We start from the raw sequence: 8,658 nt of genomic DNA on the forward strand, positions 1-8,658 counted from the left end.
GAAATATGATGACTCTTTCGTTAGGCATGATAATTTTAAGTGTCGTACTCAAATCTCCACTAAGATGGGTGAACACTTTTGTGTGTGCATTATTTTCACATAGATAGTTTTTACTACAAAGTAGTAACTTCCCTTAGGATTGAGACACGTACAAGATGATATTTTTACTTGGTCCCATAGGTCAAAATTGACCTCACTAACGATAAAAGAAATATATTCTATTCACTAAGATCATGGGCATGGTAAAGGTTGTTAGGTAAATGTTCAAGGTTCAAAAAAACCCACATTCATTGACTTCTTAGAATTGAATGGGAAGCAAGTAAAAATATTCAAAAGATACATAAACGTGAAAGTTGAAGTTTTGATTGGTTGCAAGATACTTTGGAAGATGGGATGCTTTACATTTGCTTTACCATGTGTAATAGATTCTTCTATAAATGTGGAATTTGGCAATAATTATGTATCATGACTTGGGAAAAAATGTGAAGGCTCAAGATACCAAGATATAAAACTATCTTCTTCTTCATAGGGGGGGGAAACCAAATTCATTAATACATGCTAGAGCCCATCAATCTATGTAATTGCAATCTACACCATTCCTTTTGTACAACTTAGTTCAACAGTTTCTTGGATGCAATGTGGGGCGTTGGCAAAAATTATGTGGCAAGTGCTCCACATGATTTAGTTGAGCTCACTAACAGACTCCAACATTGCAACGAGACGTTTTGCACAACAAAAAGTGGTAATAAGAAGTACGAGAAGAAGAAGACGAAAAAGAAGAAGAAGAAGGAGATCAAATTATCATGAAACAAGATATAGGAACAAAACAAGAAGTTGTAGTCAATGACTTGGTGTTGATTTTTTATACAATCATTAAGCCATGAAACCCACAAAAAAGCACCCATTTTATACAATCATTAAACCATGATGAAACCACAAAAAAACACCTTGTCTCCACCTCACATTACAGGTCGATGTCTTAACTCTTTACATTAGTTAGATATCACATTCAAGGGTCGTGACATCGTCTGCTAGGTCGGAAGTTCATATTTCATGTTGGTGCTTCACCTTCCTTTAACTCATGGCCAAAGCAACATTTATTGGAAAACTAGACCATAGGATTCTCATGCTTTAAGAGGCACTTTGTTGGGAAACTTTTTGTAGTTTAATATAGTTGATCCTTCATTGTCATCTTTTCATGTGAAACATCCCTTTTTGCTCATTGGAAAACATTGTAGATTTTATCATGTTTTGACCAGGAATAAATATCAGCCCTTCTCTTTGTCCATGAATGACTAGTTAAACCTTTTCGTTTGAGGTCCTCAATGAAAGAAAGTTCACTATTGCATTGGACTTACATGCCTTGTTCCATTATTTTCCCGATAGGCATAAAGTTCTTTGTGATAATGGGGACATGAAATACAAGGTTCTTTCTTAATGCACTTCTAATGTCCATCATTGTCATCAATCAGAACATTGCCAATATAGAGAGTAGTGTGTAGTATTATTGCTCATTTCCACATTCTTAGGCCTTTTGGGTGTTAAACTTGTAGATTGTAGAATTAGCCATACCTCGTCGTGTGATTGGATAAGCTCAAGTCCACAAATCACAAGACATGGAACTTACCAGTGCTTATTGATATGGAAATTTCCTTATGATTCATTGCAAGAATATTGTCATACTCATCATGACATTGGCACCACTTTTCTATTTACAACAATCCACATTCATGTGCCCGAAATTGCCTCAATACTAACATTCCAATTTGTTTGAGTCGGTTTCTCCATCTTTTGAGTCATTATTGGGAATTCATGTTTGGTGGATATCATTATCTATTGTTGTATTCCCTATTGCTTGAACTTCGTCCTCTTCTACGGCCATGCTAGTCATCTGAGTGTTTGTAGAGCATTCGCATTTACATGTTTCTCTTCAAACTATAACATTGATTAGAAATCAAAGAATGATAGTATTGTCTTTCTACTAAGGATTGTGGCCTAACAATTGTGTCAGCTCAAGGTATCAAGTGTTCTCACCATAGTTATCCAATATTTGTATTGGCTAAATTTCGCCTCTGCATTGATATTGTAATCAAGGGGTCTGAGTTGTTGTATACCCTATTGATCCTATTGATGGTGAGTCAAGTGAGCATGGTTGCTTATCAATCACTCTTGAGCCCCTAAGCTCGTGAACTTTTTTTTTACTCACATCCCTCACAAAAAAAGCTAGTCTAACTAAGGTGTTAATCAATGTCTCCAAAAGGCAAGTAAAGAACATTACACATAATGATGCTAACCACACTTTGATTAGAGAAGTTACACCACACACACAATGGAGAGAGTTATTAGTGGTTGGCTTAATAATGCTTCACTCTTACTAGTCACAAGTATGAGAGAGGAAGGGGGAGAGAGCTTATGTTAAAGAGGAGAAAACTCAAGGTTCCAAAAGAAGAATGAAAAAATGCACAAAGGGGACGTTTATAGTTCTTGTACAAAAAGATTGTCCCCTTTCACATTGGGGCAGCCATTGAGCCTAAAGCTACAGAGCTAACTTCATTATGGCCCTCTTCTCTTGGTTTCACCTTGGTTTTTAGTACCAATGCCAATGTCTTCATGGGTCGTGCAACATACACACACACCAAGTACCTAATCAATATTCTAGGAGACCGTCAAAGCATATCTCCACCATTTCATTCTCCTCGTCCTTGACATCAATTGTACCAACGGAGTTTCACAGTGATTGTATACTCAAGGTATAATCATTAACGACCATATCTTTTCTCACTTAATTCCATTCAACTCTTAATTTAGTTAAAGTTTGAGTTGTTGTATTTGTGGTAAAAATGTTCTTGAGATTCTCCCATGCCTCTTCCAATGTTTTTGCATCATCCCCATATCCAAACATACAGTCATGTATGGATGTTGCAAGATGATATATTACACAATTCCCCCTTGTGATCTAATATTTTCACATTGTCGCGAAAAATACATGTGTGCATGTGAATGTGAGTAGTTATTATCAATGTTCAAGAACTTTATTAATAAATGCCACAATTGAGCAAGCACATTGCGACTATGAGAGAAATTTGTGCTTGAGTTTGGTCGAACATTGTGAGCAAAGGTAGAACATTGTATCAAAGTGTGATAGTCAAACTCCCAAACTTATTTAGGGCAAAATGTGCATTGTTGACTACTATCATCACGTTGTCGCGTTGTTACGCGCGTGCGTGGAGAAAGGCGGGACCACGGGGGTCTTGGACTAGAGAGGGATGGAGCGTAGGAAGTCGTGCTTCACTGCTTCTGGGGCATCTCAGAAACACACCGGAAGCAACCGAAGGGAGAGAGAGAGAGAGAGCGTGCTTAACACTGACTCATGCACACACACGCACACACACCCCGACCCGACTCATGCCCTTATGTACAGGAAACGCAGGAAAGGGGGGGGCACCCGACACCAACATAGACGCGAATATACACAGACAGACGCAAACATATATATAAATGTATAAATAGAAGAATACAATCCCGGCTTCGACCCGGACTGGAGTAGGTTACAATAGTCGTCTACTGCCAAGCCTCCGTCGAGGAGCTCTCAGCTCGTCGCGCCGAGCGGGGTCTTGCACAGGAGGCCGAACCAAAGCAAACCCTAAGCAAACACGCAAAAGGAGGAGAAGAAGAACCTAACTCTAAATCTAACAGTATACCCTCTAATGCAAAATGGGCAACCCTTTTACAAAGGGCGTTCCCTTCCTTTTATAGAACAAGGAAAGGGAGGCATTACAATGCGGGACAAATCCCGACTTACATGGGATCGTCTGTCCCGACTTGACTACTCTTCGGCGCCATAAAGGCGCCCTCGATATTCACACTAAATGTACATGGGTGCATACACACGCTGCACCCCGCCGATGTAGCCAATGTTTCCCGGTTTTCGCCTATGGCCGAAATTCTTCACGACATCCGCCCCCACCTAACTGCACATCCACCGGTATGTGCCAAGTCCGGTTGAAGGGTGAGAGATTTCGGCCGGTGAGAAACCGGTCTTCCGTGATCCGCATCTCGGCTCGCTGCCGGTTTGATCCGTCGGCTTCAAGTCTTCCTTCGCGCTCGCCTCCCCGTAGGCTCGTTCGACCCGTCGATGGGTCCTCTGCCACGATCTCCGTAGTACGCGTTCTTCCGTTGGCCCTTGTTCGGCCGTATGAACGCCCCGCTTCCCGCCATATGCTTGATGTCCTCCGCTTGAGGAATGCCCGTGGCAACCCGCTTGGCCTCCGTTGTTGAATCGTGATGTTCCGATGGTGTTTCGCGTTGCCTTCGTCCTTCCGCCGCCACCTTCCTTCTCCGTGGTCTTACATCGCCGCGTCGGCTCGAACCGCCATGGTCTCCGGAACGGTGTGGAGGATCCCTTTCCGACGTTCTCCGCGCTCGCCTTTCCGCTTCGGCACCTCCGTGTGCCATGTACCCTCGCCCGTTGTTTGGCACTGCCTATGTCACACTTCGGTTTATTGCACGCCTCGTCGGCCCCTTTCCGGCCAGATCGTGCATCGCCGCTCACCCGCATACCGGTGTCCTCTGCATCCGAGGAACACCCCGTAGTAGCCCGCCTGGCCCTTCCCGTCTTCGTGCTGCTGCAACAGGTCCTGAGTCTTCCGCTTGCCGTCGTCCCCTCGCCCCCACCAGCTTGTCACCCTGGCTTGCCGTGTCAGTCTTCGTTACTTCGACGGAGCTACCGAGATCTACGAAGCGAGTGTGGAGGATAATCCTCCGGCCTCTCTTGCCATCCTGATCCCGACCCTGTGCAGTCCACTAGGCACTTGTCACTTCGTTCTCGGCACCTCCCTTGTGCCGTCTTCCGCTTCCTTCGTTCGGCCCCGCCCGCTGTCGTGAAGAAAACCGTCCACGAGCGGAATCGGTGCGCCGGAGCATAGGAACCGGCGCTTCAAGCACGTACGCCTTACGTTGTACATAAGAGAGCATTAGGGACATAGAGGATCCTAGGTAGGTAGATTCGGTAGGTAGGAAGTTATTAGGAAACGGCTCCTTCCTTGCCTATAAAAGGAGGGAGACGAGGAGGGGGAAAGGGGATCGCGGAGAGTCGAGGACGAAGTGTTGTCGGTTTGTGGGCGAAGGCTTCTCTCTCTCTCTGGCTCGCAAACTCCATAGCTTCTTTCTGTGCAAGTTTCGGGAGGCTCGCGCTGCTCTGAGGAATGCCCGAGTGCTTCCGGCCCGAGGGCTCCACTATATATAAAGAGGTTATATCACGTGCATTCATGACATCTTTTATAAACCCCTTATACATATGTTTTTTACTATTTTAGATACCCTTCTGTGAAAAAAGGACTAATAAAAATACCCCTTGGGGCCAATATATATTTTGAAAATAACTCATTTTAAATGCCCTTACATAAAAGATACATGTATGTTTTATACATGTGTGTGTGTATGTATGTATGTAATATATTGTACTGCATATGTTGTATATATTTTTATGTATGGGTTGTGTGTGTGTGTGTGTATGTTTCATATGCATGTATGTATTATACTGTATGTGTTGTATATTTTTGTTGTATGGCATGTTTGTATGTATCTATGTGTTGTGTGTGTGTAGTGGCTCCTATCTATTGGACCTAAAATCATAAATATTCTTTTACTAATAAAGATTGAATAGTTCATTATTTGGTTTGATCGATATTCTCTATTTAAACTTCATGAAATTTCATCAACAATCATCATGAATACTCTATCACTACAAGAAGTTCCTTCAAATGCCCAATTATTTCTCACATCACAACATTATTTAACAAGGAAAAGATTAATATATGACTAATTAAATATGTGAAGCTTATCAAGCAATATATGTGCTATATGGGTCAAGCCACATTTGACATACATATCAATCACACTATTGGCAATACAACATTTCTTTCTAGTACATCTTTTCCTTAGATGATATAGTTCGCAACAAACACATGCAAAACCAACTTGCTATGATAATGAAACACCGAAGGTTCAAATAATGTTTCAAACAAACAATAATTCATTAGACGAGAGGAAAGTAATGGAAACAATTCTATATTACAACACATACAATTATTTATTTATCAATCTCCTCCCTTTACAACAAGTAGAAATCAAGACCTTACATTCTCATAATGATGTAGCACTAAGAAAGATGAACACAATGTCACTTGATAATAAAATCCAAGGACACAATCAGTGAAGAGTAAAGTGGGTGTGATTCGATGAATAAACTCCAACTTGGCTTCAAAAATGTGAAGTCAAGGTCATCGCGATCAAAGTGACCATATGTAGGGATCTTCTTGCAATGTTTGCTTCTGCCTCTGTGAAGCTTGAGGTGGATAGCCATCACCCCAGGTTGGAAATGATTGGGATTGGGGTTTCCTAAAGTAAAAATATTTCTCATCATTTCCTTTCAATTTCAGGAATACAAAGGAAACACAACGAATACATTTTCCTAAACTATTATACATTCCTTGACAAATAAGCACAACCAAACTTGATTTCTACTAAGCTCCTAAGAAGAATCAAGTTCAATATTTTCTCATGACTTTATTTGCATGGAAAAGGAGAAAACATGCAACAATGAGTGAAGAACAAGGCTCAACATCCACCAAGGTCACAAGACGAATACATACCTGGACAATGGGACGATGAGCAAGTCTTGCTGCAACAATACTCTTCACAAGTTGCCTCACAATGTAACATCTACTCCAATCAACCTAAGTAGGGTCCTTCCCAAAGGAAGCACCGCCACCACGAGCTCCCCACGAGGCTTCTTAAGACAAAAAGAATTTTTCTTGCCTATGAAATGACAATAACAAATACACAAATTAACATGGAAAAAAAAACATGAGAGGGATAGTTGCCAATGCATGTGTATATGTTCATATATGCATTAACATACACACACACAAACATAACCATGCATATGAAAATACATATGCACACATGCAGACATAGAAACATGGTTAAAAATTGATATGGTACTAAACCAAGAACCCTCGGAATGAGGTTTGGATCCTGATGGCAACAAATTCTGCCTTTCTTGTAGCTCATCTTGCACATCCTTACTTGCTAGAGAAGGGCCACTTCAAAGAGGTCAATCACAGTCATGGCTCTCTCTCTCTCTCTCTCTCTACTCTTTGTCTCTCCCCTTTTCCCCCTACGTCCAACCCCCAACCCCATTTCTTTCCTTTTTTTTTTAATTGATAAGAAATCCTTGCTCTTGAGACACACTAACTTATGCAGAAGAACTAATCATACTGTCAATACATGGAAAAGGAAATTATAGATTGTCATTACCAAAAAATTGGCATGGGCAGAACAAAGAAAGTGACTCATTTCAAAATAGCCAACGCACACCAACAATGCAATGTATTTGTAAGCCTCGGTTGCCTAAAGCATACAATATAATTTTGGCTCATGCCACAACAGGTCCAATTGTCTTGCCTTTTTTCCTTTGAATCTTCTTTTGTTCTAAGAACTCAAGCTCCTTGCCTTCAAGAATATAACCATCAGCTCTACCACATTGACCTGGTCGAGAAGATATGCAAGCAAGCAAACGACCACTGGAAAATTGATCTTCAAGGTGCTGGTCCAATTTCCTCTCCTTGAGTCGGTCAACATTTCTATGGACAAAATGATTGCTTTTCTTTGCCTCTTCATCACTTGTAACAGGTGTCTCTCCTTCCTCAGATTCGGTCTTAGTAGCAATAGCTTTCTTTTTCTTCCCCAAATCTATGCCATAATGATTGTTCTACCACGTGTGGAAGGGTGTGGCATCAACTTGAACAATTGCAGATTTCACCAAAGTTTGTGTTCTAACAAGCTCATTGTTAGAAGCATTGCAGACAACATCTAAAATTTGTGTATGAAATACAACCTTAGATCCCCATGAATACTTTCCAATATCGAGTCTTAGAGCTCAAAATTTCAGATTTCCACCATGCGCTCGGATGTTCCTGATTGTTTTGTTGCTCGACAGCTTTGACATTGCAGCTTATCCTCTTCTTGCACCTTGTCTTCTTCTTGCCTCCTGTGCCGCGCCTCTTGTGTGTTGAGTCTCGAGAGATACCAATCGTTGTACCCATCGCTTCGTTGCAGGAGGTCGAAGAGGCTTCTCTCCATTGACGCAGGAAAGCAAAACTTCTCTCTCTCTCTCTCTCTCTCTCTCTCTCTCCGTCTTTCTTATATTCCCCCCACTTTTTTGCTAAAACACTAACACATACATATGTATCTAATCTAGTAATCTCCCCCCCTTTCTTCCCCCATTTTTTCAAACAATTGGCGTTTTAAAAATAGCGTGTGTATGTATGTACATATGTTTTATACATGTGTGTGTGTGTGTGGTCACATGCATGTGTATATACTTTGGGTATGTGTGTATGTGCTCTCTGTACATGTGCATATGTATGTATTGCATTCCGTGTGTTGTATGTATTGTGTGTATGGCATGTGTATATATAAGTATGTGATATGTGTGTATGTTCTACATATGTATGTACATGCATGTATGTGTTATGTGTGTGTATGTTGTATATATGTGCATGCGTATATATGTATGTGGTGTGTGTATGTATGTATGTACAAGATTGTATTGTATATATTGTGTGTATGGCATGTGAGTATGTATGGTATGTG

The 8,658-nt window shown here is 41.2% G+C and overlaps 1 pseudogene; it reads right to left on the bottom strand.

Moving 5' to 3' along the window:
• Positions 1-7,241: 7,241 nt before the first annotated feature.
• Positions 7,242-8,123, bottom strand: LOC147858703 (small ribosomal subunit protein eS8 pseudogene; annotated as a pseudogene).
• Positions 8,124-8,658: the final 535 nt, after the last annotated feature.

Source organism: Azolla caroliniana, unplaced genomic scaffold, assembly GCF_043228905.1.
Source record: "Azolla caroliniana isolate FFs.n. ecotype wild unplaced genomic scaffold, voAzoCaro1.0.p SCAF_10, whole genome shotgun sequence".
Taxonomy (NCBI): domain Eukaryota; kingdom Viridiplantae; phylum Streptophyta; class Polypodiopsida; order Salviniales; family Salviniaceae; genus Azolla; species Azolla caroliniana.